Genomic DNA, 12,914 nt, shown 5'->3' on the forward strand with positions numbered 1-12,914 from the left:
AGGTACGATGATAGTGCGACCGGTATTGGTGGGGAAGGTGAAGATGCAACCTTTCCCCAGCCCATACCTCTCGCAAACAAGGTAGTGAGATTGAAGCAGCACCGGATTGGTGGAGAGTAAGAAGCATGGGTTTTAAAATGGAAATAGTATGTAAATGACAAGGGCTATGAGTAAGTGGCGGATGTTGTAGAGAAAGGGGAAGAGACTGTGATATTGACGGTGTTGGTGGAGTCCCCTATATCGTGGGGGGTGAAGTACAGAAACAGCATGTGTGTTGTACGGATGGGGCGGCTAAGTATGTCGATGGTAAGCGAAAGTGGGAAGCTGCGGCATGTAATCTATGTACGCAGCAGATGTTGGAAATGACAGGTGAAGGTAAAAGCAGCCAATGGGCTGAATTGTGAGTAATGGTTTTGGAAGCAGGAAGGGATGAGTGATTGCTATGTTTATACTGATTCCTGGTCAGTAGTGAATGGTATGGCTGTTCGGATGCCTGCGTGGAAAAATCAGAATTAGAGAATTAGGACCAAGGAGGTTTGGGGTAAGGAATTATAGGAGCGAATCCGAAAACAAGTAAAAAGAATAAAAACACAGGTATGTGGGTACAACAACAAGACAACCCACCGAAACCTGCAGAAGTGATAGCTGTGGGACGAAACAACACTGTGGCTGTTACGGAGCCAAGCGCCGAAGGTGGCGACATGTCCCAGCTAATGAATGTTATCTAGGAGAAAACTAATGTGCATGTGAGTTCTTTCCTTATGTGTGAAGGATGATGCAATGGTTCTGGTGATGGGCGTGGCCGACGCTGCTGACGACCTTCGGCTATGCTGCAGTCCCAGGGACCGAGTTGGAGCAGACTTCTACTTTCAGGATCGGATGGAAAGACAGCGCGACGGAGCGGCAGCAAGACATCTTCACCTGACCAGAATCATGCTTCGTTGTTGAACTGACTCCTGTGAACCGGAACGAGATGTACGTCTGTAGAGGATGCCACAATGGGAAAGAACATTCCCACCCTTGCGTCTGCCGGAGTGCCCCGCAAGTGGGTGTAGGAGTGTGACCTAACTCAGTGGAGGAATCGGACTGAATGCACTATATGACTATGTGAAACACCAAAATTCAACTAAATAATGTTTTATCAATTGTTAATCACATTTTATTCTAATGGAAAATATTCTGGAATATTGATTCCAGTATGAGATTACATCTGAAGCCTGAAATAACTCAGTGTAACGAGACTTTGTGTACTGGCCAATGGGAAATGTATAGTGTAACTACTCCCCAAACTTTATGTAGGTTCCATGTGCTGCCTGTAATAGCTGGAGGGGCATATTGGACTTTAAAAGGAAGGGAGAATGACTAGATACTTATACTAACAAAACGTATGATATACGAGATAGAGGATATGTATGCACTACGAATACGTTATACTATTGGCTGTGTGGAACATCTGTTTATGTATCTATACCCGCAGGTTATATGATCACATTTCTGCACGGGTTATACATTGGTGAATCATGGCCGAGGGACCGAATGTATTAGGATGAATTCGCGGACGATTACGTCACCCACGTGACATGGAATTAACTTTACTATAATATTCTGGAAAGTTGTAATTGTGGATTAATTCCGATCGCGTGTGGATTAATCATCCTGAAATTTGGATCAATCGTCCATGATTCACCCCAAATGTCACTACACTGCACGAACAAGTTATTTACCGATCCCCTGTAAAACCTAATTTTGCCGTAAATAACTTGGGCTCATTAAAGAAGCCAGGATGCTTATCTTGGTTTCGGGAGATAGGGTGGGGGGTCGGTATACAGCACCCTATATTGTTGTAGGGGGGGAACAGGGAGGTGTTGCGCGAAGACACCTGGCGCCAGGACGCCCATTGAAGTATGTTATCGCAAGCAGAATCACTCGGACAAAAGGGGGAATTGAAACACCATATATTGCCTGGGGGGAAGGGGTGAGCCTGGCCAGCTTACCCCCTGCCCACACGCAACTCTAAATTTAGTATAAAGGAAGGGGGAGATCCCAGTACTGACCGGAGTTCAGCCGTGGGATAGAGCGCGCATCGCCCGGCACTTTCTCGGAACTCACGTGTTGGTCTCCTGCCAGGACTGAAAGGGCTCCCCAGTCCATGAAGGTGGGTGATGATAGCACGTCCGAGTGTAAATAGCTTTGCAACTGCTTATGCTTTCCCTTAATTGTTGCGAGTAAATTATCGCCGCTTGTGATAATATTTCGTAACTTTTTATGTTTCCTTGCTTCTTGTATGTGTAATTGCTTCTTTCCTATATATATTCATACCTTTGCACCTAATATTATTAGCTATAAGATATATATATTATTTGATATCCGTTGTAGTACGAGTTATTTTGCATTGCCTTCAATATGATAGCTCAGTATTGGTGTTAATGTGAGATCATTTTGTATTACTTATTAAAAGTGTATTTGAGTGAACCTAAGCGTGCCTGTTTGTTCCTTCGAGAGCCCTATATCCCTCTCTCATCCATTTTAAGACAGACAGCTTTTAGGTGCCGTTTACATGAACGCGTCCTGCATCAGCACCGAAAACTTAGAGAGAGAGAGAGAGAATAAGATTTTTTTACTTATTTTGAGGAATTATAGCCTAATGAACAAACATCTGTTAGGAGCGCAGCCACGTTGGATTGCGAGAACGTTCACTAGGCTAAAATTAAGTTCGGTGCTTATTGGGGTTTGGAAAGAAACTGCACCTGAAACAAGGAAATTATTATTGGCGTTTATCGCGTTTTGGAAAAGAGCTCTTCATTTATTGTTTGAAATAAAACAGTGTGCTTCAATAATTAAAGTTCGCAATGTTTTGTTTGTTTTCTCCGCTTAGAAAATGCAGTGAAAAAGGATGGCCGCAATGATCGTGCTACAGGAGTCTGCAAGAAGCTGGTGAGCCACTTCTCTCACAGCTGGAAGGCCAGCGATGCCCTGGCAAAAGTCCAGAAGGAACTCAATCTACCATCACATTGTCTCATCTCAGAATGCCAAACAAGATGGGGTTCCAGACAGATGATGATCAGCAGGATATTAGAACAGCAGCAGGCTTTAACTCAGGTCCTGTCTGCAGACAAGAAGCTGCGGCATCTAATTCCAACCTGGCAAGATATAGATGTGCTGGAGTCTGTAAGCAAGTCACTGGGCCCAATGCTGGATTTCACTGATGCACTTTCAGGCGATGAATACGTCAGTGTCTCCTTTGTAAAGCCAGTTTTTCAGCTCTTCAACACTTCACTACTGGAAATGCGAGAGGAAGACACAGACCTGACCAAGAACATAAAGATGAAGATGCTGGACTACCTCAATGAGAAATACGAAGATGATGATACTCAGAAGCTGCTAGATATGGCATATTTTTTGGACCCCCGGTTCAAGATAGACTTCATCAGTGCAGACAAGAAGACCCAAGTTAAGGCCAGAGTGGTATCACAGATGATGGAATGCCAGGAGAAATCAAGCTGCAGCACTGACGTGGAGCCCAACGTTACCAGTGCACCCCAGGCAAAGAAAGCAAAGAAGTCATTGGGAAGCTTCTTTAAACAGAGAGAAACTGAAGCAAAGGGTGATTCCTCTCTGACCCTAAAGGATGCTTTGGAAGCAGAGCTAAACACTTACCTGCTAACACCTCCAATAGACAAAGAGGAGGATCCACTTGCATGGTGGAAAGTACACAAACTAAGCTTTCCTCATCTCGCCAGACTTGCCCGCAAAAACCTGTGTATTCCTGCGACAAGCTCGCCGTCAGAGAGACTTTTCAGTACTAGTGGCAACATCGTCACTTGCCAACGAACCTGTCTCAAGCCTGCAAAGGTTGATAGTAGAGGTCGACCGATATGGGTTTTTCAATAGCCGATGCCGATGACGATATTTAGGAGTCAGGGTCAGCCGATGGCCGATATATGCTGCCGATATTTTTTGGCCGAAAATTGGACGTTTTCCCCTCCATTTGCATGATAAAATATCACATTAATAATAACAAACGATACACAAAATTTCTCAACTTAGCATTTACTGAATACTGACTTGTGTAAATTTAAATATAAACTTAAATAACAAAAACACAATACAACTTATAAACAACTTAAACTTATAAACAATAAAGATAGCAGCATCAGAATCTCTTTAGCAGCAAACTCATTCTTCAGCTCCCAAGCTCACCAGTCTGCTGCAGATATTGCACCTGGCTTTTCCTGGTGTTGGCTTTGTGAAATGCTGCCATACAGGATTAGATTTTTGTTCAGCCATCAGACAGCAATTACTAAAACAGAAGAATAAATGCAAGGTTAGAATTTTTATTATAGTACCTTCATCTTCAATTCATTCTACAATTCCAGTATTCCATGCACATTAAAACAATTACACTCTAATACATTTTGAAGAAAAAAAAAACACTAAGTGCATCATGGTATGATGAGTAGTGTACACTAACATGTTGTTTCTGTTGTTAGCAGACAGATAGCTTAAAGCCAAATTCACAATCAGAATCTAGTGATCCCGGAAAATAAAATAAAATAACTGTCGTATTGCACAGCCTTGTATGCAAGGACAACATAAGCCCCTAGTGATTGTGACGTTGTCTACGTATAAGCCCGTATAAAGGACAGACATGTTTAATGAGGAAACTAACTGCGCAAAGTCATGCACTTTTTATCTAGACGTCTGACAAATTGTTTGAATCTCCGGTCTCAAATGAAAAAAAGTTGCACAGAAGGACCATTGTCAGCATCAGCTCAAGTAAATGGTAACCAGGCTTTCGAACAAACACTTTTCTCCGCCATGCATTGTTCTTAGCAGCTCTGTGTCTCCCGAGGACGTCGCTGTCTGTGATCAGGGCAGAGTAACGCAACTCTCACACACGCTGCAGTATTTGAGAGCTGCCTGCTCCGCCCCACACACTCACAGAGTGAAACTCTCCGACACAAGAAAAAAAACATAACTGATAACATCGGGCTGATATGGTAATAATTAAAATGTTAACAACTAAAATGATTTTTAACGATTAAAAAACGTCTGTGAGCCCACCAATAAGCGCACAAAACGAACTCTATTAGAATCAATGATCCTTAATGTTACCTGTAAGCTACAGTTGGTTGAAGGCTCATTATCATTACCCCAGTTCCCAATAGGGTAATTCGCGTTTTCTTTTAAAGCAACATTTCATAGCAAACTACTTAAATAAACAGGTCATTGAAAGATCAGAATATAAGCCTTACCGTTTTATCCCAGGACTCTTCCAAAACTTCTGGCTGTGGCCCTGCACAAGGCAGCATGGGTCACGTGTTCCACAGCAACAATAACACTGGGCTGCCCGCAGACGTGCCTGTCTGAAAATCGGCGTAGTGCACTCGGATATCGGCCGATGCGGATACATTAAAAAATGCTAAATATCGGCCCGATATATCGGTCGACCTCTAGTTGATAGACTTGTATTCTTAGCTAAAAACCTTGAGTTAGCAAAGCAAATAAAAAAATATATATTTAAGTTATGTTATGAAAAAATCAGGGGGGTTGGTGTTGCAAAGCTGCTGTTTAAATGTGTTCAGCTTTTCTGTTTACAGGAATATGTTCTCTAATCTGTTTAGAAGATTTAATACAAAATATCTAAAAATTTTATTTCATTTTGTTTATTTCATATATTTAGCCATGATTATGATGACCAACACCAACACTGTTTTACTTTGGCACTTTGGCTAAGAAAAGTTGACTTAAAAGATTGTGAACCAAAATGCTTATAAGTTGTTTTATAAAAAATATATTTATTTTAAGTTATATTGTTGTAAATCAATCAGGGGGGTTGGTGTAAAGCTGCTGTTTTATTTAAAAATGTGTTCTGCTTTTGTGTTTACAGAAATGTTCGAATTTTGGAATAAAATATTAAGTAACCTTTTTGTCACTTGTAATGAAGCTTGCTTATTAGTGAAATTATTAATATGTAATTATTGGTAATTATTGACTTTAGCCTGGATTGATGGCTCTCAATATCGCAATATATATCGTTTGGAAAAAAATATCGCAATGTAATTTTTTTCCAATATCGTGCAGCCCTACTCTGCACAAGGGTCGGGCTAAAACGGCATCATACACCTTCCCAAAACACATAAAATCAGTAAGCTTGGGAATGAAATAGGTTAATCGCACAATAAACAGCACAACAGATCAAATAAAATGCTAATAAATGTTAATAATGTTAATATTGATGAATAAGTGCTACAGTGATCAACCAAAACAGTGCTCAATAAAATCTTTACGTGCCATTAAATAAAATCCATACCAAATAAAACACACACACAGAAAAACAAAGCACACTTACCTAAAACCCGAAGTGTCCTCTGTGTGCTTCAGGAAAGTGCATCACGTGAACCCTGTAGGATGGAGTGTCACCACCTAGACGTACCGGGGCAGCTTTCGCCTAGGATCAAGGCAGTTGGATGGATGTCAACTTACCTCTGGGGGTAGGTTGTTTAGATAGATGGCTGCTTCCTTCTGGGGGCTGGGGGTTTGGGTGAATGTCAGCTTACTTCTGTGATCAGGGTCTTTGGGTGGAAGTGAGCTTACCTCTGGGGTCAGGGGGTTGAGTTGAAAGCAGCTTGCCTCTGGGGTTGGAACATTTGGGTGGATGTGATCTTACATGAGGGGCCTGCATTTTTGGGTGGACAGCAGTTTGCCTCTGAGATCGTCTGCAGCCGCCCCCCCAACTTTCACAGCCAGGACCCCCTCCCTTCCCTAAGGTAGAATAATTCAGACATCCCAACCTGCAAAAACTCAGTTCAGTGAGGTGCCCCCAACCGCCCGACAAGGAGTGAGATGTAACTTCAACAAACTTGATTTCACAGTTTAATTTCTTCATTAATTTCCTCTAGTCAGCGCACTAAATTACGAAGGTCAATATTATGTATTATTTTGACAATAATATAAGTAGATTATTTTACCATTTATGCAAATTCCTTAATTATATTCCATTGCTACGTTACAAAAGTCTTCAAGGAGTCTTTCATGACAGCATTGGCAACTAACCAAGTGTCTAACTAGTGTAGACCTGAATAATACAGCACATGAAATGACACTTGTTAAACTCACCTCAACATGCATTTTACAGTCGTTTAAACCGTCATGAGCAATGCTGAAATCACTGTTGCTAACAGTACAGCACGCAACACTGTCATTATTTTCATCCTTATTAAACATGGATACACTTTCTGAAGTGAAATGCGTTTTATACTTCCGTTTTTTGGGGCACTCTCCGTCTGTCATGATGCTCCACTGAACCGATAACTTCGGTCCTCGAGAAGTTAAATAGAAGCCCGCCCACATTGAAATCTGATTGGCTTATTTTGCTAAGTAAACCAATCAGGATGCTGTCTGTCTAGCACGGGCTACAGGCACACACGCAGGGATCAACACATATATGCACGTTCTCTCTTTCTCTCTCTCTCTCGCTCATTCCGTCGTACGCGCGGGTCTCTCGAGTGCGCGATGCACACACTACTGTCTCGCATGCATGCTCTTGTTTACTTCCTCTTCTTTCCGGGATATTTTATTCAATTTGCGGGTATCAGGGAGTCGCTGTCAATATATGGGAGACTCCCGGAACTTCCGGGAGAGTCGGGATGTCTGGATAACTGCTTATTTGTACTATAATGATAGCTGTTAATTTTCAGGGAGCTGTGATGATATTCGAAATTGTGCAGGGTTATATAAGTACTGTGAAGCTGTCGTTATCCAGTTAAATGTTTAAAAATATGTATTATTTTATCATATTTTATGTATACTTTAAGCTTATTCACAGGTCTCTCCTGCATTCATCTTACCGTCCGTCCATGCCTACTTCAATGTAAAATCAGACAGATTGCTTAACTTGCAGCTGTCCAATTACGCGTACATATTTTATTGCTGCAGATAATTAAGGTAGGTAATACAACGCTGAAGGTTAGATGTATAGTACGATTACATATGTACAACATGTGGTCATTTCAGTCAGACAAACGTTTAAAATGGAAAACCAGCTTTCCGTTTTTACCGGCAATTTCCATAGCACGTCTTAGTCGAAGTACTACACTGCCATCTATTGGACAAGTCAGGTTACTGAATCGTGAAATGTGCCTACTAAAATGGATAATATCTTCAGTCATGTTTTCTTTTAGGACCACTACAAGAGGATTATCAGTATGAAGGTTTATCAATAAAAATAATTTATTAAACTAAATATTACAGGGCTCTCCCTGAAAATAAGACGCTCTTAGCTTCCAAAGGCAAGGACACATTCTAGTGATTTTCCAGGAGACTGGACCTAACTAACCTGGGGCCTTATTAAAAAAAACAATCAATCAATTCATGTTGAAGCTCACAAGGTGTGGAGAACAAGAAACACAAGTAAGGGAGAAAGGCAAGGTGCAAAGCATACACAAGCAGTGTAACGACATATCAGTTACAATGTATGATTAAAAATACATCATTTCTCACAGTATGAATAGTGGTCCGTTGCTCCTACTATAGCCTCACGCCTCCAGGGTCATGGGTTCAATCTGCACCCCTGCTGTAATAAACAGTGACATTTTTACAGTAACATACTGTTTAAAATAGTACAATACTGTAGAAAAAATGCTTTCTGGGCAATATTTATGAGAACCTTGTCGATAAAATACTGTAATGTACTGTAATTCTGTACATGAACTGGAAAAAAATAAACTGTAGAATTTACTCAGATTGAATGATGTAACAATTTGCACTCACTTTTTTGGGTTGACTTTATACCCAATTCTAAGAAACATTTTAAATAAATAAAGCTATAGTCTACCCACTGTCACAGTACTATCCTATAAGATTTACTCAAATCAATATTTCAATATTAATATTAATTAATTTTAATATTAACATTAATTAATATTTCAAATCAATATTTGTACTCACTCGTTTGGGTAAATTGGGATATTACTTTTTATGAGTAAAGTAAACCCAAGTTTAGCAAATAACATACCTAATGTATTTAAAGGGCCCTTTTCAGCATTCAACGCAAAGTGATACCAGGTTTGAAACAAGGGTCTTTGCCAGCATGGCCTGATACAGTTTTCTGTCCCTTTGGGAGTAAAGGTCTTTGCTCAAGAGCTCATTAATATGGCTATTCTGCCAAGACTGGGCTTTTCTGCAGCTGTGGTATATTTCACCCACCGTCATGAAGGAAACTCTCCCAAATACTGATCTTGCAAGATGTTCTCTGTTGAGATAAAAAAAAAATGGAATAGCTGTGATTGCTCATGTAATGCTTTTTTGGGGTGATGTATTTGTTAATGTAAGGCCATTTTGATTACCCACACTTGGCCTTGTAGCCTTATATTTGCAGAAAAGAGCCTGAGCTGTATGTATATGTATATTTGCATAGCATGACATGGTACTGCCTTTGATTTAGTAGATTTTTAATTCACTGTTATGATGTTGAATAGGACAAGTGCATAAATCCCCAAATATATTGGCTACCACAGCTAAAACGGATCTTGGTGGGGTGTGTTGGTTCGTGCTCCATGGAGTGATCTTGGGTGGGAGGCTAAGATTGGATGTACATAGAATAAAAAACCTCAATGTCTTCTAACATCCCCACCATAAGAAAACACATTAAGTCCTGCTCATACTAATTCTGGTATCTAAACCATCAGCTTTCCAGGACTCTTTGGCAATTATACATCTCAAAACACACAAAGCCAACTGATACAGAGCAATCAGTTTAAACAACCAAAGGACTCCTGAAATAAAACAAGCAATGATATGTGGTGGAGACTAATATCTGTGGCATTCCATTCTCAACTGCAGTGGGATTCTAAATATTATGTAAACATGGATATCCAAAAAGTAAACCTAATTAAAATCGAAATATTAAATGAGCAGAATGATTAAATTTGTTGTTCTATCCCAATGTAGGAATTATTAGCTCAAATAAATTTTAATATTCTCCACCAATATGTTTGAATTAATTAAAGTTTAATGAATTATTATTTAATGCTGATTATTAATCAATTGTTATGCCGAATGGTCGGCTCCTCCAAACTCAATTGCGGCATCCCTGTGAGTCTGTTAATGTGAGACTTAAATGGGATTCACTAATTACCAGTATCGCTTAGTAACCTGGGTTAGAAGGCTCGTCCAGCGAGCTGCATCACCAGGTAATGTACACGATTGGTAGCGAAGCTTCCCTCACGGCCAATGAGAGAGAGTCTCGCGATGTTTCAGGCGAGTTTGAGGTTCAGAGCGTGTAGCAAGATCACACAGAGGCAGGAACTTAGTGTGAGTACTCAATGACGGAGGCTGAAGTTGTGTAAAAGACATGCATTTATTCCTAACTAACACTACAACTAACATAAGACAGACATTACACCTAACACAAACAACAAACACGAAATAACGGAATAAAACAAACGATGTAATTATAAAAATGCAATGACCGGATTTAAATGAGTAACCTTAAATGGGAAATACTGTTCTGCAAAGCAAGCATAGTTTGTGGAAACACGACCCTAAAGTCTTATAGCAGGTTAAACAGAACAGCTTAAGTTGTTAGAATGAAAGGAAGTTGGTTTACTTGGTTGAAGAGTGGGGGGGGTCTTGGCAGTTGATGGCAGAGCTGCTGAGCTGATGGCACTCAGGAAGGCGCGGCGTTTGGAGCAGTGGAGTGGAGTCCCTTTAGATTCTCTCTCCTGGTGAAGCTTTGTCTTGGGTGCTGTTCTCTGTTCAGCTGGGCCTTCACCGGAGGGCTTCTTGTGGGCTTCTCTCCTCCCGGACTGATGTTCTCCTTCGGGCTGGCGGTTATTCTCTGCGCTGGCTGGCGGTTGTTCTGCTCGCCTTTGTTCTGAGGTGCCAGGATTTTATGCTGTAAAGTTCATGAATAGGAATGACCAGGAATTCGACTCCTGGCCCAATGGCTGGCCATCCATTTGGCGGGCTTTCGGAAGGGGGTCTGTATCAGTCCTTTTGAGATTTATGGCCCGACTGATTCTCCCTTTACTGATGATTTTCATTAAGCTGTTATAACTTTTGATACATCCACTTTTATGGTAATCACTGACCAGATTTGCAATCAGGGGTGATTAACAATCAGTTTGACACCAAACATGCCATACCAGCTTCACAGGTACATACCTCATACCCTCTGTATTAATTGATTAAACAATTAATTATTTTATCTATGTGACTGATTCACATCAGGATACAGGTGTTTTGGGTTGCACCTCAACAGATGTTACACTTTGTGTGGATATTACATCAAATATTCATATTACAAACAGCACATCTTATCCATAGATAGGCGTGGCCGTTAGTTTGTGGTAATATCAATATAAGTTGCACATCTGGAAACAACATATTTTGTTTGGTGTGGCTTATGCCAATTCATCTTCTCCAGAATGGATAAGATACACCTTAATTCAGTTCTTTTAACATAGCATGGTAGAAACAAAGAAACTTGGTGACTGTCCACCAAGATCAGATAAGGACCACAAAGGAATGTTGGAAGAGAAGGGGGGGGGTTTAACAAAGTTAGGACACATTGGTTACACTAATTTTCCAGATTCTTCTGGTATACCATGAGAACATATATACAATGGTAGCTATACCTATCTATTTATTTAAATTTATATGTGTTCAAGTACAAAGGGGTAAAATAGGTGATACTCCGTGAACATGGTTATAAGGGTGGCACACAAAACACTAAGATTGTCTAAGGACACATACAAACATAACGTATCTGTAGATTGAGACTAGTAGTCGTGAGTAAATCAATATACAGGGTATACAAAAGCCAAACTTAAATGAAATTTCCTTTAGGGTGTTCGTCTGTTGGGTGAGTGAGATGTAAGGCAGAGTGTATGTGGAGGGGGGTTGTGTGCCAAGTCAAGGGCAATAAAAGTTGGAGTACTGGCCTCCCTTGTTATCTGTGTGTATGTGTTCGTGTGTGTAACCCCCCTTTGGTGCCTCTCGTACCAGGCTCGGCCTTGTCTCAGGCCACCTGGAATTTAGGCCCTGTGATACGTGCATGTGTGATCCTACACCAAGTTGTGATTAAAAAGCAATGAGGCTGCCGCCCATTATATCTGCTCTAGGGAAATGCACTTCTGCGGCCACTAGGGGAGCTCTCACCTTCTCTCAGCCCTGCTAAATAATGTTGCATAGTCTAACAAGCTTTATAATCTGTGTCAATGAGCAGTGCCTTACCGGAAATGCTTTCCCTGGGAATTATTGTAAACATGTATCACGTATTATAGGAGAAATACTTGTAAATGAATTAGATTTATTAACTGGCTCCTGAAATTAGGAATTGTAAATGAACTGACCTTAATGAGTATTAATTAAATTAATTCAGAGACATTGCAGTTCATTCCACATGAAAAGTTACAACTTAAGCTAAATCCGCTTAAATCATTTAGAGCATAGTCATAGTGATCAATGAAACACCTATACACACACACACACACACACACATATCCTTATGGGGACCGCTCATTCATTTCTATGGGAAAAATGCTAATGCTAACTTAACCCCTACTCAGCTCTAACCATAAGCATAAGTAGGCAACCAAAATACAAGAGTTTTTGCATTTTTAGTTTTTTCATTGCAGTCACGGATTTTTATAAAATAGAGTTTTCCCTTATAGGGACCAGGACCAGCTACACCTGTACTATTACACAGGCTACATGTGAAGAATGCGAGACAAAAAAGAAGGGCATTTAGACAGCCAGAGAATGTTAACTGCCAGTTTAATTATATTTATTACAGAGCTTATTGAATTGTTCAGTGAAATAAATCCATCCATCCATCATCCATCCATCTAGCAAACGGGCTGGTAGCCTCTCCTCAGCAGCATATGGCACAAGGTTGGTGCTCACCCTGG

At 40.5% G+C, this 12,914-nt stretch overlaps 1 long non-coding RNA gene across 1 annotated transcript; it reads right to left on the reverse strand.

The window, feature by feature from the left end:
* Window positions 1-4,034: 4,034 nt before the first annotated feature.
* On the reverse strand, window positions 4,035-6,411 carry LOC140584007 (uncharacterized). The gene is made up of 2 exons (XR_011986057.1): window positions 5,256-6,411; window positions 4,035-4,300 (listed from the first exon to the last, which is right to left on the reverse strand). It is a non-coding gene; the product is annotated as an uncharacterized lncRNA (long non-coding RNA).
* Window positions 6,412-12,914: the final 6,503 nt, after the last annotated feature.

Source organism: Paramormyrops kingsleyae, unplaced genomic scaffold (genome assembly GCF_048594095.1).
Source record: "Paramormyrops kingsleyae isolate MSU_618 unplaced genomic scaffold, PKINGS_0.4 ups29, whole genome shotgun sequence".
In the NCBI taxonomy this organism is placed as follows: Eukaryota; Metazoa; Chordata; class Actinopteri; order Osteoglossiformes; family Mormyridae; genus Paramormyrops; species Paramormyrops kingsleyae.